This window comes from Bufo bufo, chromosome 6 (genome assembly GCF_905171765.1).
Source record: "Bufo bufo chromosome 6, aBufBuf1.1, whole genome shotgun sequence".
Lineage (NCBI taxonomy): Eukaryota > Metazoa > Chordata > Amphibia > Anura > Bufonidae > Bufo > Bufo bufo.
In genome coordinates this window covers 144,448,456-144,473,504 of record NC_053394.1, presented here as the reverse complement: position 1 = coordinate 144,473,504, position 25,049 = coordinate 144,448,456, and positions in this window count along the sequence as shown.

Sequence of the window (25,049 nt, the reverse complement as noted above, 5' to 3'; positions counted from 1 at the left end):
AGTGGTACGGGGCGGGGAGTGCGAACTGCTCCTATAAGAGATCGGGAAGTCCGGGGAAAAGCCGTGACGCATCGGTGTCCGGTGCATGACCGACTCAGCGCAACAAATCAAGCACTTCATAGCAGCGCCGCATGTCACAGGCCCTACGACGTGACGTCATCAAGCCCAACTCCATCTTACCTGTATTTCCCACCTTTTTTTTTTTTGTGAAAACTAAAATTCGGACACGGAAAGAAGAAGACAAATTTCATTTTGCTAATCATGACCCTTCACTAAAACATACAAAGGGAATAGTAAAACTTCCTTATCCCTAGTAGGAACTCACTCCTATTGAATTATTGGCTTCAGCTGAAGTAAATCAAAGCAGATTGTGCTAGCAAAGGCAAGGAGACCAAGCTGAGTGAATACGAACCGAGGCATGAATGCAACAGTGACACAAAAACCAGCTCACCCAAGCACCACAGACCGCTTTTTTTTTTTTTTTTGCAACAGAACCGCTCTCCAGTAAAATAGCTATGCTTTAACAGAACTGTTGCTATTCCTCCATTATTCCTCCTGGCAATGCTGGTACAACATGGCAGCTGAGTGCCAGACAGACGGATACAAGGGAGCATAGCCGGTAGGGTAGAGAATGCTGGAGGCAGACACCCCGTAACTGCGACACTAGAAGCGGTGAATGAGAGACCAGGGTGGCGAACTAACAGACAGACAAAACAGCCACACCATGCGAGACCGTGGGTGTGCTGCATGTGCAAGGAAGCCGATGGCGTGGTCGTGAGGTAAGGAAAGCGCAAGGCGGGGAGGGAGGTCAGAATGATCCGTGTGCTTGAGAGCTGCGGGGGCCCTACCCGACCTGCAAGCCCAGCGAGAAACAAACCCAGAGCGGCGGTTGTCCTTGAGCCCGAGTTGCACTTACCGTAAGAAACTTTGGCTGGCTCAGGGCACCGTGGCCCATGCATACTTACGAGTCGAGCACACTTCAGCGTAGCTTCTGTTGCTGTGAGCTGCTTGGAGCAGGGATGAAAACACGCCCCCCCCTGCACCTGAGAACGCACGCCTTTGAGTGAGGCTGTGGCTCGTATAGGAGGGGCCTCCGCCCCTCCCACAAATGCAGGCTGACAAATCAGCCTTACCAACATATATATAAAAGTCGAAAAACGGGCAGCACTCCAAAAAATTAAATAGAAAAAAGTTTATTCACACAAACAGGACATGCAACGTTTCAACTCTATACTGGAGCCTTCCTGGGGTTGGGACCATCAGGTAGTGGCTATAAATAGGCGGAGTCATCAATAGACGACTCACGCCTATTTATGAATATTAATTATTGATATTAACACAAAATATTAATAATTAATATTTCCTTTAACAATGATATACTATAATACTTTCCTATGTTCAGTTTTTGTATACAATTTTTTTTCCAGTGCTGACAATTATTAAAGCATATCAGGAATATTTATATGTAGTACCCCAGAGCTGCGTTACTACTATTGCGTTCTTTAATTGCTACATTTTTATATGTTTTATGTGTAAGGTTCTCTATTCTCATGTACCTTGTCAGTTTATCCAGCAGGGGTGGTATTGGTTGGCAATGTCTGATTGTAACAGAGTTAACCACCCTGTTCCACCCCTGCTGATAGAGTGGGCTGGTCCAACTTCCTACCAGGAGGGGAAAGTCTTCAGTCTAAGGGATTACTAGTATGAGAGGGGGAACGAGAGAGGTCCTGTCCTGATGGTGGGGAGTTGGGAAGTAGCTTCTAGAGCTCTCCCATCAGGATAACAGCTAACTTCAACCTCAAATAAAGCCTTGAGATTCCAGACAACGGAGTGATCAGTGAGATACAGCTCTAAAAACACTGCTGCATGGTGAGGGACAACAACCAAGCCACCCATCCCCAAACAGCCACTAGGCCAGCATCACTTAAGTGAAAAACTGCAGCCATCCAACCTTCAGCCATACTGTCTGGTTGTGGCCATTGTCAAATTGCTACTCAGTCCCAGTCTAAATGGGAAATTTTACAACTTTCTAATGCGCTATATTTTACAATTCTTTGTCATTTTTAAGAGATTTGTCTGTTGTCAATGAACACTCTTGTTTTGTGAGCACCATGGGTGTATAAACTGGGGTAAGGGGTCTTTATTGCAGGACCTATTGCAAGTCAGTCACCTGTAGGGCCTGTAGTTTCCCTCTTTTAAGTTGTCCCTTAATATGATTGAGCATAGGTCAAGTGTCAAGGGAATAGCCCAAAGGTCCATAAAATGTCCAGCCTAAGGAGGACCATTTCATCTTTGACTTGTTCCACAGGTTGGATCAAAGGTGCCATTTATACATTCCTCCATGTTATCAGCAGTATTTTTTCATCTTTGTAATCTGACATCTGTTAAGCTGGGCTATTCTTTCTTCTGCTGTACAGACATCATAGCTTGGCACTTGAGGGACTTTGTGAGGAGCAGCAAATATTAAATGGAGTCACCAAGTCTACTCTTATTTATTTCACTCACTCATATAGCGTTGACATATTTTGCAGCGCTTTACAGACATTTGCATTGCAGTCCCCACTCTTTGGAGTGTGGGATGAAACCGATGTACAGAAGAAACCCACACAAACACGGGGAGAACATACAAACTAGGAGGATTGTCCAGACTGGATACAACTGTATCCATTTTTGCAGGACTAGCTATTAGTGTTGAGCGAAGCGAAGCATTCGAATCGGAATTCGGTCCAAAGTTTAGGAAAATTCACAACAAAGCCGAATTTCTTCGAGCTTAATGGTGGCTGCACGGGAATGCGAGATCACCCAATCCGCAATCAGCCAATCCGTAGGTAGCCATACCATGTGATGTCACAGGCCTATAAAAGACTCATCCTGCGCAGTCTCCGCCATTGTCCTGTGAGCTGAGCATAGGGAGAGACATGGAAAGCGCTCATGCGCTAGGGACAGTGTTCCTGCAATAATCCAGCAGCCATGTTTGATCCATCCACCATGTTCGACATTTGGTTTTAACCCTAATAATATTTTCAAAGTGAAATACCATTAGGCTCATAGTAGGGAGGAATCCCAAAATGTTATTGCTTTAAGGAAAGTTTTCCTTCCTCAATGCTCTGTACCATCTCTGGTAACATCATACAGGAGGACAGGGGTGCTGCATACATGCTCCGGCTCCCCAATCACACCTGAATGACCACGGCATCTGGAGGATTAAAAGTTCGCGATCGCCATTACTGTCGGTCTCGGGCAAGAATGCCCATACTATTAAGATCTATAAATATTTATCCAATACGGCAAATGGCAAAACGAAAAAAAAAAAAGTCAAACTGGCCTCACACAAAATAGTCGTACACACCCCAAGATAGTATCAATGAATAGTATAGATCACCCCCACAAAGAAATGAGTGCCCACACAGCTCTGTATACATAACTACAAAAAAGTTATAGGGGTCAGAATATGCTGATGAAAAGAAAAATATATTTATTTTCAAATTTCTTTTTTTTCAGTATTAAAATGCAAGACTAAGGCCCCTTGCAGATGAGCGTGTCCGGATGCGTCCCGTTGCATTACGGCAAACCCGCGCGAGTAGGAACGCAATTGCAGTCAGTTTTGACTGTGTTTGCTTTCCGATGTTCAGTTTTTATCGCGCAGGTGCAATGTGTTTTGCACGCGCGTGATAAAAAACTGACTGTGGTACCCAGACCCGAACTTCTTCACAGAAGTTCAGGTTTGGGTTAGTTGTAGTGTAGATTGTATTATTTCCCCTTATAACATGGTTATAAGGGAAAATAATAGCATTCTAAATACAGAATGCATAGTACAATAGGGCTGGAGGGGTTAAAAAAAATATATATAATTTTTAACTCACCTTAATCCACTTGTTCGCACAGCCGACATCTCTTCTGTCTTGTTCTGTGAGGAATAGGACCTTTGATGACATCACTATGGTCCACATGGTCCATCACATGATCCATCACTATGGTGATGGATCATGTGATGAACGTAGTGACGTCATCAAAGGTCCTATTCTTCACAAAAGAAGACAGAAGAGATGCCGGCTGCGCGAACAAGTGGATTAAGGTGAGTTACATTTTTTTTTTTTTTTTTTTTTTTTTTAACCCCTCCAGCCCTATTGTACTATGCATTCTGTATTCAGAATGCAATTATTTTCCCTTATAACCATGTTATAAGGGGAAAAAATAATGATCGGGTCCCAATCCCAATCATCACCTAGCAACCGTGCGCGAAAATCGGGGCCTGCGTTACATGAAAAACGCACAAAGAGGAGCATGCTGCGATTTTCACGCAACGCACAAGTAATGCGTGAAAATCACCGCTCATGTGCACACCCCCATAGAAATTAATGGGTCCGGATTCAGTGCGGGTGCAATGCGTTCAACTCACGCATTGCACCTGCGCGGAATACTCGCCCGTGTAAAAGGGGCCTAACTATACATATGTGATATCACAAAATTGCATTTTTTTTTCCAATTTAACCCTACACTGGATCCCTATTTGGATTTTTTTTTCAGCTCACCACTACATTGTATGCAATATTAAATGGTGCCATTAGAAAGTAAAATTGTCGTGCAAAAAACAAGTCCTCAGATGGCAATATGAACAGAAAAATAAAAAAAACTATGGCTCCAAGCAGTCAGGGAGTAAAAAAAAAAAATGCAAAAAAGGAAAATCGCTCCATCAGCAAGAGGTTATAAAAGGGTTGTCTCACTTCAGCAAATGGCACTTATCATGCAGAGAAAGTAAACACAAAGCACTTACTAATGTATTGTGATTATCCATATTGCCTTCTTTTCTGGCTTGATTCATTTTTCCATCACATTATTCACTGTTCATATCCAGTAGTTACGACCATCCAGCAATCCAGCAGCAGTGGTCGAGGTTACACACTATAGGAGAAAGCTCTAGAATATGTGCACTTCCACAGCCCAGGCTACCAGAGAGGCTACCCCTTATGCTATAGTCAGGCCCAGCGCTATAATATGGCAGACCAATCAGCTGCCTTAAGACGCAGAGATGCCGAGTCGGGGAGAGGGGGGGGACGGAAATTATATATATTTTTTTTATATATGTATATCTGTTTATGTAGGGCGGTGCCCAGGGATCTCACTGCACTTACTATTATCCCTGGGCGCCGCTCCGTTTGCCCACTGTGGCCCCCGTTACTGTCTCAAGCGCTGTATGGTAATTACTAATAACCTCGCAACAGGGAGGAGACATCAGCTTCTCTCCATGGGCATTCCTTCTCCCTGGCTGTAGGGCTGTCAAATCGTAGCACACAGCTCACAGCCAGGGAGAAAAGAAAACTCACCTTCTCCCTGTGACGCTCTGTGCTGCGATTGGACAGCGCTACAGCCAGGGAGAAGGAACGCCCAGGAGAGAAGCTGATGTCTCCTCCCAATTGCTCCGATAGTAGTAATTATCATACAGCGTCGGAGACGGTAATGGGGGCCACAGCAGGCGAACGGAGCGGCGCCCAGGAATAATAGTAAGTGCAGGGAGATCCCTGGGCGGCTCACTTAATATACAGAAAGTTATCTTACAATGTTTGGACCCATGAAAGGTCCTCTTTAAATAAATCACGATGGAGGGAGAGAAATGTGACATGGGGGATGGGATGATGTGCCATGGGGGGGAGAAATGTGACACAAAGGGGTTGATGTGATGTGACACGAAGGGGGTGATGTGACATGGAGGGAGAGAAATGTGACATTGAGGGGGAGAAATGTGACATTGAGGGGGTGAAATCTGACATGGGGGGAGAAATGTGACATGGGGGGTGATGTGACAGGGAAGGAGGCGCCAAAATGTAGCTTCACTTGTGTTGGCAAAAATCCTTGCACCGGCCCTGGCTATAGTGTGAAAGCATGACCACCGCTGCTGGATTGCAGGGTGGTCATAACTAGAGATGGCCTTGCGGTTCGCCCGGCGGTCGTTTTGCGGCGAACTTTGCTCGTTCACGATTTGCCGAACATATGGCGATATTCGCGCCCGCCATATTCTTTTACATTGTTAAGAACTTTGACCCATGACACATCCATCAGGTGGTACAGGACAGCCAATTGAGACGTTTCAGCACATGGACATACCCCCTACCATATAAATAAACCTGATCTGGCCGCCATTTTACATTCAGTCTTTTGCCAGTGTAGGAAGAGGTTGCTGTGTGGAGCAGGGACAGGCTGTTAAGGACACAAATCACTACCTAATAGGGCCACAAAAGTCCTTTTTACGGACTAGTATAGGTGTGCTATCGATAGGTGTGACTTACTGAGGGGTGTAATATACTTATAATATACTTTCTAACATAGAAAGTATGTTATAGTGCAATTGTATTGTGCAGCAGTTGTGTGCGGTTCTGCTGCGATACCGCAGCTAGATAGAGGGACAAACGCTATTAGAACAAATAATATCTACTGGTGTGAAATACCAGTTGCCCCCCAAAAAAACTAATTGAGGCAGGCGTATTATTTACCAATAATATACTTTCTATATAGTGCATTTAGGTAGTGCAGCATTTGTCTGCGGTTTTGTTGAGTTTTAGCGCATCTACACAGAGTGACAAACACTATTTGAAGAAATAATTTCTACTGGTGTGATTAACCAGTTGCCCCCCAAAAAAACTGATTGAGGCAGGGGTGTGATATACCAATAATATACTTTCTATATAGTTCATTTAGGTAGTGCAGCATTTGTCTGCGGTTCTGCTGCGTTACCGCATCTATACAGAGTGACAAACACTATTTGAAGAAATCATTTCTACTGGTGTGATTAACCCCTTAAGGACTCAGCCCTATTTCACCTTAAGGACTTGGCCATTTTTTGCAAATCTGACCAGTGTCACTTTAAGTGCTAATAACTTTAAAACGCTTTGACTTACCCAGGCCGTTCTGAGATTGTTTTTTCGTCACATATTGTACTTCATGACCCAAAATTGGGTCAAAAAAGTTAATTTTTTTACATAAAAAAATACCATATTTACCAAAATTTTGAAAAATTAGCAAATTTCAAAGTTTCAGTTTCTCTACTTCTGTAATACATAGTAATATCCCCAAAAATTGTGATGACTTTACATTCCCCATATGTATACTTCATGTTTGTAGCATTTTGGGAATGATATTTTATTTTTTGGGGATGTTACAAGGCTTAGAAGTTTAGAAGCAAATCTTGAAATTTTTCAGAAATTTACAAAAACCCAATTTTTAGGGACCACTACAGGTCTGAAGTCACTTTGCGAGGCTTACATAATAGAAACCGCCCAAAAATGACCCCATTCTATAAACTACACCCCTCAAGGTATTCAAAACTGATTTTACAAACTTCGTTAACCCTTTAGGTGTTGCACAAGAGTTATTGGCAAATGGGGATGAAATTTGAGAATTTCATTTTTTTTGCCTAATTTTCCATTTTAACCCATTTTTTCCACCAACAAAGCAAGGGTTAACAGCCAAAAAAGACTGTATCTTTATTGCCCTGACTCTGCCGTTTACAGAAACACCCCATATGTGGCCGTAAACTACTGTACGGCCACACAGCGGGGCGTAGAGTGAAAGGTGCGCCGTATGGTTTTTGGGAGCCAGATTTTGCTGGACTGGTTTTTTGACACCATGTCCCATTTGAAGCCCCCCTGATGCACCCCTAGAGTAGAAACTCCATAAAAGTGACCCCATCTAAGAAACTACACCCTCAAGGTATTCAAAATTGATTTTACAAACTTTGTTAACCCTTTAGATGTTGCACAAGATTTAATGGAAAATAGAGATACAATTTCAAAATTTAACTTTTTTGGCAGATTTTCCATTTTAATATTTTTTTTCCAGTTACAAAGCAAGGGTTAACAGCCAAACAAAACTCAATTTTTATGGCCCTGATTCTGTAGTTTACAGAAACACCCCATATGTGGTCGTAAACCGCTGTACGGGCACACGGCAGGGCGCAGAAGGAAAGGAATGCCATACGGTTTTTGGAAGGCAGATTTTGCTGGACTGGTTTTTTTTGACACCATGTCCCATTTGAAGTCCCCCTGATGCACCACCACAGTAGAAACTCCAAAAAAGTTACCCCATTTTTGAAACTACGGGATAGGGTGGCAGTTTTGTTGGTACTAGTTTAGGGTACATATGATTTTTGGTTGCTCTATATTACACTTTTTTGTGTGGCAAGGTAACAAAAAATTGATTTTTTGGCACTTTTTTTTTGTTATTTACAACATTCATCTGACAGGTTAGATCATGTGGTAATTTTATAGAGCAGGTTGTCACGGACACGGCGATACCTAATATGTATAATTTTTTTTTTATTTATGTAAGTTTTACACAATGATTTCATTTTTAAAACAAAAAAAATGTTTTAGTGTCTCCATAGTCTAAGAGCCATAGTTTTTTCAGTTTTTGGGCGATTATCTTAAGTAGGGTCTCATTTTTTGCGGGATGAGATGACGGTTTGATTGGCACTATTTTGGGGTGCACATGACTTTTTGATCGCTTGCTATTACACTTTTTGTGACGTAAGATGACAAAAAATGGCTTTTTTTACACCGTTTTTATTTTTATTTTTTTACGGTGGTCATCTGAGGGGTTAGGTCATGTGATATTTTTATAGAGCCGGTCGATACGGATGCGGCGATACCTAATATGTATACTTTTTTTATTTATTTAAGTTTTACACAATGATTTCATTTTTGAAACAAAAAAAATCATGTTTTAGTGTTTCCATAGTCTGAGAGCCATAGTTTTTTCAGTTTTTGGGCGATTATCTTGGGTAGGGTATGATTTTTGCGGGATGAGATGACGGTTTGATTGGTACTATTTTGGAGTACATGCGACTTTTTTGATCACTTTTATTACCTTTTTTGGGAAGTAAGGTGTGCAAAATTTCAATTTCCTAATAGTTTTTGTTTTTTTTATTTTTATGGCGTTCACCGTGCGGGGAAAGTAACATGACCGTTTTATATATCAGGTCGTTATGGACGCGGCGATACCAAAAATGTGTAGGGAATTTTATTTTTTCCATTTTTAATCAGTGATAAATGTGTTTTTTGATTTTTACTTTTTTTTCACTTTTTTTCACTTTTTTTTTGACCCAGACCCACTTGGTTCTTGAAGATCCAGTGGGTCTGATGTCTGTATAATACTGTACAGTACAATATATATTGTACTGTACTGTATTTTACACTTTGTCTAAACAGATCTATGCCTTTTAGCACAGATCTGTTGAGCACCATGGACAGCAGGATGCCTGCGACGGCGTCCTGTTGCCATGGGAACCTTCCCCGTCTGCTCAGTACTGGTCAGAACTGCGCAGACGGGGAAGGGTAAGGAGGGGATCTGTCGGGGGGCTGTCTGGGGGCTCTCTCCCTCCCCATCGGGGGGCTGCAAAGGCACAGCAGCCCCCCGATGGGAGAGGGAGGGAGCTCCCTCTTACTGTTAACTTTTTCCATACAGCGGTCCGTACGGACCGCTGTATGGAAAGGGTTAAACGGCTGACATCGCATCACCGATGTCAGCCGTTTATACCAGGGTGCCAGCAATGTGCTGGCACCCTGGTATACCCACTGAACACCAACTAACTCCACCCCCCTGAACGCCCACAACTCCCCCCCCGCACCACCCGCCATCAAAAAATCATGCAGGGGTGCAGGGGGGGGGGTGTAAAATCTGTTTGAGGGACACTAAGGTTTCTGATCCCCGCGGATCAGAAACTGCAAAAAGCGCAGCAAACCACAGGTCTGAATTGACCTGCGGTTTGCGGCGATCGCCGATAGAGGGGGGTCTCATGACCCCCCTGGCGTTGTCACAGGATGCTGGCTGAATGATTTCAGCCGGCATCCCGTTCCCATTAACCCCCGCGGCGCCGGAAGCTGCATTTAAAGTTAGGACGTACCGGTACGCCCTGAGTCCTTAAGGACTCGGGAAATAGGGCGTACCGGTACGCCCTGCGTCCTTAAGGGGTTAACCAGTTGCTCCCCAAAAAAAAATATTGAAGCAGGGGTGCTATATGCCAATAATATACTTTCTATATAGTGCATTTAGGTAGCGCAGCATGTGTCTGCAGTTTTGCTGCGTTACTGCATTTACACAGGGTGAAAAACACTATTTGAAGAAATAATTTCTACTGGTGTGATATACCAGTTGCCTCCCAAAAACACTGATTGAAGCAGGGATTTTATATACCAATAATATACGTTCTATGTAGTGCATTTGGGTAGTGCAGAATTTGTCTGCGGTTTTGCTGCGTTACCGCATCTACACAGAGTGACAAACGACATTGAAACCAATCATTTCTACTGGTGTGATTTACCAGTTGCTCCCTAAAAAAACTCATTGAGGCAGAGGTGTGATATACCTTCTTCCACAAATACTGCTCTTCTATAGGGACTTTTGTCACAGGGTCATTTTGAAAATTACAGGCAGAGGAAGAGGCAGGCCATTCTGCAGGGGTGGTAGGGGTCGGGCCGGTGCACCAGGCCGGAGCCTAAGTGGGAAGTTGCAGAAGGTGCATGCGATTACGTCAAAGGACGCACCAGACTTGGTTGAGTGGCTCGCTCAGCCTCCTCATCCTCTCTATCGGCACCCTCTTCACTCTCTGCTGTGTGCATCTCCAAAGACACCACCACCATATCCTCTCCGTTGGAGTCAGAGGAATTATTTTCCCATCCATTACAAGACCTTACCAATGCGCAGCTATTATTGGCATCGGATCAGGAAGATGAGGTATCAACGGTCGCTACCCAGCAGTCTGACGACCCCAGATCAGCCCAAGGAGGGTGGTTCCCGCTGTTGCTGCCTACTCCGAGATCTCTAATGTCAGTGGTGGTGAAGGTGACGAATCCGATGATGACGTGTCGATGGAGGAGAGTTCAGAGGGAGAGACGGAGCAGCAGATAGGGAGGAGAAGCAGGCAGAACTTACAGTGCACAGTAGGCAAAAAGAAGACTGCTAATGTATCTGGAACAAAACATCCACCGTGCATGGTCACATCTGGAGCTCCCAGGACGCCGGCACATGGCTCCGCAGTGTGGGCTTTTTTTAATGTGTCCGCTGCTGACAATAGTGTTGACATCTGCAGCCTGTGCTGTCAACGCATAAGTCGCGGTAAGCCCAACACTCACCTAGGGATGACTGCCTTAAGAAGGCACCCGGCCTCCCATCACTGAGCCCAGTGGGAGCAACATCATCAGAACCCACAAAGCCATGCTCCCGACGCTCACCGTCCTGCCTCTTCTACTCTATCCTCCCAGTTATCCTCCACTCCACCTTCCACCGTGCCATTTTCGCGTTCATCTGGCAAAAGGCAGGCTTCCTTGCCTCAAATGTTCGAGTGAAAAAAGATGATGATGCCGGATAACCCTCTTGCCCAACGGCTGACCGCTGGCTTGTCAGAACTGCTAGCCCGCCAACTACTGCCATATAAAGTGGTGGACTCGGAGGCCTTTAGAAAATTTGTGGCCATTGGAACACCGCAATGGAAGGTCCCCGGAAGGAAATATTTCTCCCAAAAGGGCATCCCAGAGCTATATGGCCACGTTCAGCGGCAAGTGAATGTATCTCTGGCACACAGTGTCGGTGCCAAGATACATCTGACCACAGACACGTGGTCTAGCAAACACGGGCAGGGAAGGTACATAACTTTTACTGCCCATTGGGTGAACCTTCTGATGGCCTTAAAGTATGCAACCCATGGCATCCGTGTAGATTTGGTGTTACCGCCACGGATTGCATGCAGGCCTGCTTCTTCTTCTCCTCCTCCTACTTCATCCTCCCTCTCCTCCTCGGCTGACTCCTCCTTTTCCGCTGCTACCGTCTCTTCTGCTGTGCCGCCCAAGCTCCCAGAACCTATTCGACGTGCCAGGTGAGACGTTGCCATGCTGTGCTGCGTCTGTTGTGCCTGGAAGCCAAGAGCCACACTGGTCCTGCAGTCGTTTCAGCTTTGCGGTCACAGGCAGATCAGTATCTAACCCCACTCAATTTGACAGTTGGTAAAGTGGTGTGCGACAACGGTGCCAATTTGCTGAGCTCGCTGAAACAGAGCAAAATGACACACGTGCCGTACATGGCACATGTCCTGAACTTAGTCGTGCAGCGATTCGTTGCCAAATATCCCAGGGTCCAGGACATCTTGCGGCAGGCCAGGAAAATCTCTGGCCATTTTAGAAGATCTTACACGGCAATTGCTCGCCTTGCTGACATTCAGCGGCGACACCACCTGCCCGTCAGATGTCTGATTTGTGACTGCCCGACGCGATGGAACTCCACCTTGTATATGCTTGAAAGGCTGCTCCAGCAGAAACGTGCAGTTAACGACTACCTGTACGAACTCTGCAGCAGGACAGTTTCTGGGGAGCTTGTTTTTTTTCACCTGAAGAGGAGTCAGAGGAGGATGGTGCCGGGGCGGAGGAGGAGCGAGAAGAGCATGCTTTAAACGTTTCTGGGATCCCTGGTGTTGTCCGTGGATGGGGGGAGGAAAACGAGGACGACATTATCCTGGATGATGAGCAAGAGCCAGGCCACTCCACCACTTCCAGTTTAGTGCAAATGGGGGCCTTCATGCTCCAGTGTTGAAGAGGGAATCCCGTACAAAAAACATAAAGGGCAAGGACCAGTACTGGGTGGCAATGTACTTAGACCCCCGGTACAAACACAAAATGGTGGAAATGTTACCACCATCACAGAGGGCTGTCTACATATTTTTTACTTTTTTACTTTTAACTTCCAGGCCTTGCTTCGAGAAATGCTGCATTCTGCTTTTGCGGGCGCTGGCAGATGAATTTCCACTCACAGAGAAACAGTTGCGGGTACAAACCCAACAGCGCATGGAAGAAGAGGGCGGTTTGAAGATGTGTTGGTCACTTCGGATATGAGATCATTCTTGCAGCCAACCCATCGACAACCGTCCTCCGGATGCAGCCTCAGTGAACGCCTAGACCGGCAGGTGTCCGACTACATCGGGTTAACGGCCGATGTGGACACTCTGAGAAGCGATGAACCCCTGGACTACTGGGTGTGCAGGCTTGACCTGTGGCCAGAGCTGCCACAATTTGCCATGGAACTGTTGACTTGCCCCTCGTCCAGTGTCCTGTCCGAAAGGACGTTCAGGGCAGCAGGGGGATCGTGACAGATAAGTGCACTCGCCTAGCTCACGACAGTGTGGACTACCTCACATTTCAAAAATAAATGAGGCATGGATCTCAGAGGAATTCGACACATGTGACGAGTCGACCACGTTTGATTGAATTTCCTCATGACAGCCCACAAATATCCGCCACCACCCAGAACAAATCATGGTCCCTGTCTTAGGTAAATACAGCGGCATAAAAGGCCATTTATGTCCGTTGAATGCCTAATTTTTGGGGCCTGTACTGGCCGACAGTTACATATTTATCCTGTGACCACCTAATGTACCTCCAGCCACAGAATCCCAAATTCTTTGCTGTCAGGTGATTGCCTATTGGCTAATTTTTGGGGCCTGCACTGGCCGACAGTTACATATTTATCCTGCGACTGCCTAATGTACCTCCAGCCACAGAATCCAAAGTTCTTTGCTTACAGGTAATGCCTATTGGCTAATATTTGGGGCCTGTACTGGCCGACAGTTACATTTTTATCCTTTGACCGCCTAATGTCCCTCCAGCCACAGAATCCTACAAAGTTGTGTGCTGTCAGGTGAATGCCTATTGGCTAATTTTTGGGGCCTGTACTGGAGTGGCAAGTTCTCACAACAATACTTAGTGCACCAATCACTAATATCATATGAGACCTTATAAAATGTGAAGTTGTGTGTACACAGCGAAAAAAAAAATCACATCATTAGGGATTTTTGCAATGGCGCTTTTTTAAACTCTCGATCTGCAGATACAGAGATTGTTATAGCATGCATGTGAGGAGGCAATATGGACAATCACAATACATTAGTAAATGTCTTGTATTAACTTTGACTCCATGATAGATGCCATTTGCTGAAGTGAGACAACCCCTTTAAGGCTACCTTCAGGGCCGGCGCCACCAGTAAGGCGACTTAGGCAGTCTCCTAGGGCGCCATTTAGCAGGGGGCGCCCGTTGCAGTGTTAAAAAAAAAAGAAAAGTTGGTTATATAAGTTCGGCCGGCCGGCGGCGCCCCTCAAGCTGCGCCTCCTGAGCGGCTGAGCGCTTGCCGCTCTAAAGAATCTCCGGCCGCCGGCTTAGTGCTGCGCAGCCTGCCTGCGCCTACTGTCATTCTGTGTTTGCTCTGTGCTGTCCGTGGCCGAGCTCTGTTCGGTCCGCGGTACAGGAGCTTTTGTTTCCTGTACCTGGCCGGACTGACAGGAAGTGCTCACTTAGTGTGCACTTCCTTTCAGTCCGGCCGGGTACAGGAAACAAATGCTCTTGTACCGCAAACCGAACAGAGCTCGGCCACGCTACACTAGAGGTGACGGGGGAGGGCTGCAATGAGAGTGACAAGGAAGGGGGGGGCTGCAATCAGAGTGACAAGGAAGGGGGGGCTGCAATGAGAGTGACAAGGAAGCGGGGGCTGCAATGAGAGTGACAAGGAAGGGAAGGGCTGCAATGAGAGTGACAAGGAAGGGGGGGGGCTGCAATGAGAGTGACAAGGAACGGTGGGGGGCTGAAATGAGAGTGACAAGGAAGGGGGGGGGCTGCAATGAGAGTGACAAGGAAGGGGGGGCTGCAATGAGAGTGACAAGGAAGGGGGGGCTGCAATGAGAGTGACAAGGAAGGGGGGGCTGGAATGAGAGTGACAAGGAAGGGGGGGCTGCAATGAGAGTGACAAGGAAGGGGGGGGCTGCAATGAGAGTGACAAGGAAGGGGGGGCTGGAATGAGAGTGACAGGGGGGGGGGGCTGCAATGAGAGTGACAAGGAAGGGGGGAGCTGCAATGAGAGTGACAAGGAAGGGGGGTAAAATGAGTGACAAGGGAGGGGGGGGCTGGAATGAGAGTGACAAGGGAGGGTAAAATGAGAGTGACAAGGGAGGGGGGGGTAAAATGAGTGACAAGGGAGGGGGAGCTGGAATGAGAGTGACAAGGGAGGGGGGGGGCTGGAATGAGAGTGACAAGGGAGGGGAGGGTAAAATGAGAGTGACAAGGGAGGGGGGGTAAAATGAGTGACAAGGGAGGGGGAGCTGGAATGAGAGTGACAAGGGAGGGGGAGCTGGAATGAGAGTGACAAGGGAGGGAGGGGAGAAGAGAGTGACAAGGGAGTCCCCAGAGCCAGACCAAGAGCCAGAGAGCAGATCATCTTATTGTCCTGGTGGTAAGTAGACAATGCAATATGTTTATTATGTAATTGTTTAGTTATTAATACTACATTGGAGACTAATTTACCTCACATTTAGGGTCCATTCACACATCCATGTGTGTTTTGCGGATCCACAAAACACGGACAGCAGCAATGTGCGTTCCACATTTTGCGGGCACTAAGAGAATATGCCTATTCTTGTCCGCTATTGCGGACAAGAATAGGACATGTTCTATTTTTTTCAGGATCGGAATTGCGGATCCGGGTCCGCAGTTCCGGATCGGGGCCGCACATAAATAGAAATCTATGGGTCCGCAATTCCGTTCCGCAAAAAGAGACAGCTACAAGAAGCTGGATTAACCCTAAGGGAAACATAGCAGTTCTTTTAATTTAAAAGCTGAGAAAGGGGTGGAACATATGTGATGTCATGATATGGGCAGATCATCTGATAGGGAGGGGGGGGGGGCGGCAATTTTTATCTTGCCTAGGGCGGCAAAAATCCTTGCACCGGCCCTGGCTACCTTAGACTGCAACCAACATGCAGCTGATCCAGAGTCACTAGAAGTAACACAAGCTATGCCTGATGTAATAAATAGCAGGTTAGAGTTGCTAGGAAGTGGAGACCAAAAATGGACTTTGGATAGCTCCTCATGAACTCCATTCATATAGACATTCAGCTGAAGATCTTATCAGTAGTGTTGAGCGAACTTGTGTTTCAAGTTCGGCGTACAAGGTTCGGGTTATCTAAGAATTCCATTATGGATTCCGCCACCACGGTGGTAGCGGAATCCATAACGGAATTCTTAGATAACCCGAACCTTGTACGCCGAACTTGAAACACAAACTCGCTCATCCCTACTTATCAGCTGTATTCAGGATCATAATCTCTGACAAGCAGAGCAGAGAGGAGGATTAGGCAGCTCTTTAGCTCAGTGTTGTGAAGTAACTTGTCCTGCTGTGTGATTAGGACAGGTTTTGTGCGTACTAATAGGACAGTGGACATTTCTCCCCAGACAAAACAAGCCATTATAACTAATGGAAAGTATTTGGGAATATATTTATAATTAACCGCCTCACGTCCGCCCATAGGATATAAACGTCCTATGGGTGGACGTCTATTTCTGACAGCACGTTTTAGAACGTCCTGTCAGAAATCGCAGCTGCACGCTAATCGTGCAGCTGCTGATCGGGTTGCCCGCTGTCAGTGACAGCAGGGCAACCCTAAGACAAGGCAGGGACAGTGCCCAGGTGTCCCTGCCTTCACGATCGCTGCAGACACAGCGCTCACCGAGCGCTGTGTCTGCAGAGAAGGAAGCGCTGTGCGCTTCCTGTTCCGGCCCGGCGGTCATGTGACCGCCGTGACCGGAGTGTGCAGGAGCTGTGTGAGGTCTCTCAGAGACCTCGATCAGCCCTGCTGTGAGGCTGTACAGCGCAGGATTGCTGCTGTACAGCCTCTATAGGGGTGCATTTCTTCTGTAACTGGGGCTACTATGTCAGCCCCAGTTACAGAAGAAATCAACTGTGAAAAAAAAAAGAAAAAGTGAAGCAAATGTCCCCCAGAGGTCTTGTATGACCTTATGGGGGAAGAAAAGTGTAAAAAATAAATAAATAAATAAAGGGTTGAAAAAATAAAATAAAATAAAGTTTCACATGTAAAAAAAAAAAGTTCCCAAGTAAGGAATAAAAAAAAAAAAAAAAAAATAGAAAAAATAAAATAAAATAGACATATTAGGTATCGCCGCGTCCGTAAAAACCAGCTCTATAAAAGTATCACATGACCTAACCCCTCGGGTGAACACCGTAAAAAAAAAAAAAAAAAAACTGTCAAAACAAGCAATTTTTGTCACCTTGCATCACAAAAGGTGCAACACCAAGTGATCAAAAACGCGTATGTCCCACAAAATAGTACCAATAAAACCGTCACCTCATCCCGCAAAAAATGAGCCCCTACATAAGAAAATCTCTTAAAAAATAAAAAAACTATAGCTCTTAGAACATGGAGACACTAAAACATCATTTTTTTGGTTTCAAAAATGCTATTATTGTGTTAAAGTGAAACAAATAAAAAAAAGTATACATATTCGGTATTGCCGCGTCCGTAAAAACCAGCTCTATAAAAATATCAGATGACCTAACCCCTCGGGTGAACATCGTAAAAATAAAAAAATAAAAACTGTGTCAAAACAAGCAATTTTTGTCACCTTGCATCACAAAAGGTGCAACACCAAGTGATCAAAAATGCGTATGTCCCACAAAATAGTACCAATAAAACCGTCACCTCATCCCGCAAAAAATGAGCCCCTTCATAAGAAAATCTCTCAAAAAATAAAAAAACTATAGCTCTCAGAACATGGACACATTAAAACATAATTTTTTTGTTTCAAAAATGCTATTATTGTGTAAAACTTTAATAAATGAGAAAAAGTATACATATTAGGTATCACCACGTCCGTAACAATCTGCTCTATAAAAATGTCACTTGACTGAACCCCTCAGGTGAACGCTGTAAAAATAAATAAATAGAAACTGTGCTAAAACAACCAATTTTTTGGTCACCTTGCCCCATAAAGTGTTATAATGAATGATCAAAAAATCATATGTACCCAAAAATAGTACTAATAAAACTGGCACCTTATCCCCTAGTTTCCAAAATGGGGTCACTTCTTGGGAGTTTCTACTGTAAGGGTGCATCAGGGGGCTTCAAATGGGACATGGCATCTAAAAACCATGTGGAGTTCCTTTTCTTCTGCGCCCTGCCGTGTGCCCATACAGCAGTTTATGACCACATGTGGGGTGTTTCTGTAAACCGCAGAATCTGGGTAATAAATATTGAGTTTTGTTTGGCTGTTAACCATCGATGTGTTAAAGAAAAAAATTGATTAACATGGAAAATCTGCCAAAAAAGTGAAATTTTAAAATTTGATCTCCATTTTCCTTTAATTCTTGTGGAACGCCTAAAGGGTTAACAAAGTTTGTAAAATCGGTTTTGAATACCTTGAGGGGTGTAGTTTATACAATGGGGTCATTTATGGGGGTATCCACTATGTAGGCCCCACAAAGTGACTTCAGACCTGATCTGGTCCTTATAAAGTAGATTTTGGCAATTTTCTTAAAAATTTGAAGAATTCCTTCTAAACTTCTAAGCCTTCTAACGTCCTAAAAAAATAAAATGACATTTCCAAAATGATGCCAACATAAAGTAGACATATGGGGAATGTTAAATAATAAATATTTTATGAGGTATCACTTTCTGTTTTAAAAGCAGAGAAATTGAAATTTAGAAAATTGCGAATTTTTCAAATTTTTGGGTAAATTTGGGATTTTTTCATAAATAAAGGTGAAATATTTTGACTCAAATTTATGACTATCATGAAGTACAATGTGTCACGAGAAAACAATCTCTGAATGACTTGGATAAATATAGGCGTTCCAAAGTTATTACCACATAAAGTGAGATATGTCAGTTTTGCAAAATTTGGCCTGGTCAGGAAGGGGGCAAAGGGCCCAGATGGGAAGTGGTTAAGTAATATTTTAGTATTTTCAGTATTTTTATGAATTACCAGAGAACCCCTTTAATGTACAGCACAGTATATACACTCACCTAAAGAATTATTAGGAACACCTATTTCTCATTAATGAAATTATCTAGTCAACCAATCACATGGCAGATGCTTCGATGCATTTAGGGGGGTGGTCCTGGTCAAGACAATCTCCTGAACTCCAAACTGAATGTCAGAATGGGAAAGAAAGGTGATTAAAGCAATTTTGAGCGTGGCATGGTTGTTGGTGCCAGACGGGCCGGTCTGAGTATTTCACAATCTGCTCAGTTACTGGGATTTTCACTCACAACCATTTCTAGGGTTTACAAAGAATGGTGTGAAAAGGGAAAAACATCCAGTATACGGCAGTTCTGTGGGCAAAAATGCCTTGTGGATGCTAGAGGTCAGAGGAGAATGGGCCGACTGATTCAAGCTGATAGAAGAGCAACGTTGACTGAAATAACCACTTGTTACAACCGGGGTATGCAGCAAAGCATTTGTGAAGCCACAACACGCACAACCTTGAGGCGGATGGGCTACAACAGCAGAAGACCCCATCGGGTACCACTCATCTCCACTACAAATAGGAGAAAGAGGCTACAATTTGCACGAGCTCACCAAAATTGGACTGTTGAAGACTGGAAAAATGTTGCCTGGTCTGATGAGTCTCGATTTCTGTTGAGACATTCAATTGGTAGAGTCCGAATTTGGCGTAAACAGAATGAGAACATGTATCCATCCTCTGATGGCTACTTCCAGCAGGATAATGCACCATGTCACAAAGCTCGACTCATTTCAAATTGGTTTCTTGAACATGACAATGAGTTCACTGTACTAAAATGGCCCCCACAGTCACCAGATCTCAACCCAATAGAGCATCTTTGGGATGTGGTGGAACGGGAGCTTCGTGCCCTGGATGTGCATCCCTCAAATCTCCATTAACTGCAAGATGCTATCCTATCAATATGGGCCAACATTTCTAAAGAATTCTATCAGCACCTTGTTGAATCAATGCCACGTAGAATTAAGGCAGTTCTTAAGGCAAAAGGGGGTCCAACACCGTATTAGTATGGTGTTCCTAATAATTCTTTAGGTGAGTGTATATTATATATATATATATATAATGTAGAAAATAATAGATCGTCTGGTATTTCTCATTCAGCTTAAATATTATGTTTTTGTACCACCAAAATTCATCACATTCATTTGAATTTTTGGGCATGTGATTAACACAGTGTGACCATGTCCACTACAATGTAACATCTTCAATTTACTACAGCAGTCGAACCGCAACCGAGAAGTCACATGTGAATAAATAATTAGATTTGCGGGAAAAGTATATTTCTGTATAAAAATACTTCAGAGTGAACAAGCAACAAGACACACAAAGAAGGCGCAGGACAAGTAAACAGCCCCTGGCGCTTGGCTTTTTAATGGGTTAGATGGGAGTTAATCTGAGCAGAAAATGAAAACCCTGAAGGTTTGTCACAATGTATAAAAAGTATCGTGGTCAATTATTTCCAATCTCGACGACTTTTGTAAAGTAATAGCATAGCATACTTATCATAATCTTCTCTACATTGGTGACTTTAACCCCAGCTTTGCTGGAGAGAGGTGGCAGTTGGGGGAAAGGGTGCAAGGAATGAAAGAGGAGTTTATAAGCTGTGTCAGCACAGAGTGAGCGGGTAGTCTTGATGGCAGATCACTTCTCCCCTCTACAAACAATGTGCTTAGAAATAACCTGAATTAATGTAGCTCGGTGACCTTTACCAGCTGTCAGACTGCAATAATGTTAGCTGTTCTGATCTCCACTGGATCCGTGAAAGGGTCAGCAAAAGCAGAACTTAATGAATTGACACTACGGATATTATCACGGAGGCATCCAACCTTGAAATCACATCTAATGGCTTGATACAACAGAGGAAAGGCTTCATTTTATTTTAAAAAAAACAGATCTCATTAGAAACCCTAGGACAGCACCAATGAAAATTCTATAAGTGTCTAATATGGGAAAAAAGCTACAAGAAAATTGAATTCCTGTGGGTTCACAGACCTTGCATGGCCAGATCATTTATAAGTCCATATCAAAAGGAGAAAACCACGTCACTCAATTGTGGTATGCAGTAGTGAAGGTTTTTTATTTCATCCAAAATTTAAAAAGGAGCCATTGCCCCACGTTTCGGTCAATCCTAGTCCTTGTTCACGGCCATAATGTCGGCTGTCAGAATTTTCACAGGAGGATGGCGGGCAATAACGGGAAAAAACGTTGGCCAATGGCTCCTTGCTAAATTTTGGATGGAATAAATAACCTTCACTACTGCGTACCACAATTGAGTGCCGTGGTTTACTCCATTTGATTTTCCATATTACTTACCACTGAGCACCACTTACTGGGACTAGGAGTGCCGACCAATTGCCTCTACATTTAAAAGTCTAAGACCACCTTATGCATCAGGATGGAGAACAGATTTAAATTATTTTTTTTTTCACAAAATGTAACAGGTATAATTGGAATATTTACTAATAGTTAAGGCTGCATGCAGCCTGTAATTGTGGGAGGGGCCAGGTCCCCCTTCTTAAACCCCCTCGTACAGCTCACCGCACCGCGCCCGCCGACTCGCACTTCCTGTGACTCACGTCACTTCCGGTAAGCACGCTCCCCAGGTAAGTATCGCCGCACGCCGCCCGCCTGGAGTCTCCGGTCCGTCCATCAGGGCCGTGGCCGGCCGCTGGCCCGCTCCCCCTCACCTCTTTCGGCCACCGCGAGCTCCCTTCACCGCCGCCCTGTCGCGTCCGTCCTCTCGCGAGAGGTCGGGAGCATGCGCAGCCGGCACTGGTCCAGCTCCCGGCTGCCGCATCGAGCGCTGCCGCTGACCGCCTAAGGGGGGGGGGACACCGAGGGGGAGCTCCGCTCACTGCCTCCGTCCCTCTGCCTCTGTCCGGCCGCACACCACGGCCGCGCCCGCCTCCCACGCTCCTGTCAGGGCCGTTCCAGCTGCCCGCACTTCCATGCCTCCAGGGGGCGGGCCGAGACCAGAATGTCCTGAGTGCACCACACTCCGGTGGGGCTGCTGGCAGCCTCCTGCCTTTGGGTGTGCTCAGGTCAGCTGCCTCCCGTACCGTCCAGCCAGCCCATGGACATCGTGGTGGCCAGCCTGCAGTGGTGCAGGAAGGCCAGGTCACAATCATAGAGACACAGAGTTGGGCTGGCACAGATAGCGCTTAGGTCATGACCGCCACATCCGGGCGGTCATGATTCCTGACATGCGTTAATTGCCCATCACGTGTGGTCCACTGATGGGCAATTAACGGGCCGCACCCCTCTACGTCCCACCTTGCTCCATCCAGGTCGCCCGTTCCTGGCTCCGGTGCTTCCACCTCCAGCCCACCCGCTCCTGCCAGGCTGGCATGTGCCACGGGCTCCGCCACGCACACTCAGGTCGGACCCGTGGCCCTCCAGGCCCGTTCACGCCACGGCCTACCCACGGCCTTCCAGCCGGGCCCTCGGGGGCTCCGGCCTTTGTTGCTCCCAATTTTCACATATGTGTTCCTTTCCCAGGTGCCAGTAGCGTTCGTGGTCCCCGACGTGTCTTGTCGTGACTTCCTGACGTCAGGTTTAGGTCCTGCAGAAGGTCGCTGCCGGCCACTCGCGGGATTTCTCAAACTTGAGGGTTCAGGTAGGTAATCCTGGGCTGCTCCCAGCAGTTCCTCTTACCCACATCCCGGGTTGCCTCCCCGGAGGCACGCAAGGATGTTTTCTCTCTCATTTAACCTGAGACGTTCAGGTGTCTTTTCTGTCCTTCTTAGCCTGAGGCATTCTGGTGTCTTCTCTGCCCAGGTACCCTGAAGCGTTCAGGTGGTTTCTCTGCACATCTCGGCCTGAGACAGTCAGGTGTCTTCTCTGTCCAGGTATCCTGAAGCGTTCAGGTGTCTTCTCTGTCCATCTTGGCCTGAGGCGTTCAGGTGTCTTCTCTGTCCAGGTGCCCTGAAGCATTCAGGTGTCTTCTCTGTCCAGCTGGCCTGAGGCGTTCAGGGGTCTTCTCTGTCCATGTACCCTGAAGCGTTCAGGTGTCTTCTCTGTCCATCTTAGCCTGAGGCGTTCAGGTGTCTTCTCTGTCCATCTTAGCCTGAGGCGTTCAGGTGTCTTCTCTGTCCTAGCACCCTGAAGCGTTCAGGTGTCTCCTCTGTCCATCTCAGCCTGAGACGTTCAGGTGTCTTCCCTGCCAGGTACCCTGAAGCGCTCAGGTGTCTCCTCCGTCCACGGCGGCCTGTAGCGTCAGGGTCGGTCCGGGTCTCTTCAGCCATGGGTGCAGCCACCTTTACGGTAGTCGCCGGTGCGTCAGGTGTCTCCCAGTTCCACGTATCTTGCAGCACTCAGGCACCCGGCTCACGTCCCCAACCTGAGACGTTCAGGTCACCCCTCGCCGCTCGTCCTGGAACTTCCAGGCCTCCTTCTTTTCGCAGTCCTTAGACTCCGCCTCCTGGCTCCCCAGATACCCCTTCTTTTTGGTTCATGTTTCATCCACGTCTCCCTGTTTCCGCTATTAGACGTCCCTGCGGTGTGTCCGCACGCATCCGCGATGGTTTTCAGGTCCCGCGCTGCAATTTTCTCACGTCGCTCCTAACTTTTCCAGTCCTCAGGGCCAGCCGGGTCGTTTCCGTCGTTCCTCAGACGGTAAGGCAAGGGTGTTGATTCCACGCTTTCAGGTACGTCCTCCAATACGTTCACCCACGATCTCAGTAGTCATGGTACACGTCCCCATGACCTCTCCAGCTGCCATATTATTGTCTCTAATTCCAGGTCTCGCAAGGTCTCTGCTATTTGCGAAGCCATGTCGCAGGTCTCAGACGTCGACGACGCTTTGTCCCTCCCGGGTACTTCAGTCTCCGGCCAAGGCGGCCCAGTAGCCCTCCGAAGATGGACTGTGCCAAGGCTCATTGCGGAGTTGGGCAGAAGAGGTATCAGGCAACCAGCTTCAGCCAGGAAGGCCGAGCTATACCGGCTATTGATGACCGAGCCCAGCCCTCCCGAAAGAGAAGATCCACCCCCAGCCATCCAGCAGTCCCTGGTACAGTTACAGGCCTCCTTGGATTCGCTCATCTCTTCCGTTGCCGACATCAGGACCAGGGTGGTGGACTTGGAGTCCAGAACACCGGCGTCATCCCAGGCGGTCCCCTTCACGGATCCCCCTCTATCTCAACTTCCGGCTCCAGGTACGTCCCCGGCTGCTCCGGTGGTGGCTCCTGCGCACTTGGTGCCGGACCACATCAGGAGGGACATCTTGGCGGGCAAGGACGTGAATCTCGCGTCCATCCTGATTGCGTCCCACGATGCCGCAGACAACAAGACCTTTGACTGCGGGGAGGTCTCGGTGGTCCTTCGGGCCAAGGATGGCCGTCTCAACCGCAAGCTCTCGGTACCTGAGTTTGTTTTGGCCTTTGGCCTGTTTAGAGACGTGTTCTGCTCCGCCTTTCCGGCTCGCCGGGAGGAGCTGGACACGTATCTACACAAGGTTACTGGACTTGGGCACAAGTACGGCGGCACGGCTTTTTATGATTATCACCGCTCCTTTTCTGCCAAGGCCGCCGCCGCGCTTACCCGGTTTCAGTTTTCCGTCAACTGGGCTACGCTGGACATGGAGTTGTTCTGCCAGCATTTCGCCGGTCTCCGGGCCCCCGCTTGTTCGACTTGTCAGTCGATTTTTCACTCCACTGAGTGGTGTCCTCAAACTGCCACGGCCCAACCAGACAAGGTCATTCCAGGCCCCTCCGGGGTCCCCCGCAGTCCCTCCGCCACTGATAAGTTGGGCAGACTCATTGTTTACCTTGGCAACAGCCAAGTTTGCAACAACTTTAACTTTGGTTCCTGTCTCTTCAGCGGTTGCAGGGCCCTGCACATCTGCTCCATCTGCTTCAGGGCTCACCCCAGGTCCACATGTCCCAAGAAGGCGTACAAGCGCCTATGACTGGCCGATTGCGACATTGACCTCCTAGCCCTCCTGTTACGGGAACATCCGGTCCCGGGATTCGTGGACTTCCTGATCTCTGCTCCGGCTTTGACACAGGGTTGGTGGCACTACCCCATTCCAACTGGGAGTGCGACAATCTGCAGTCAGCCAGGTCAGATTCCGCCACTGTGCAGGAACTCCTGAATTCGGAGGTGGAGAAAGGGTTCCTCCTGGGCCCTTTCAACCAGGTTCCTTTCTCTCGCTGGCGGATCAGCCCCATAGGCATAGTGTCCAAGAAAGAGTCAAATAAAAAACGTTTGA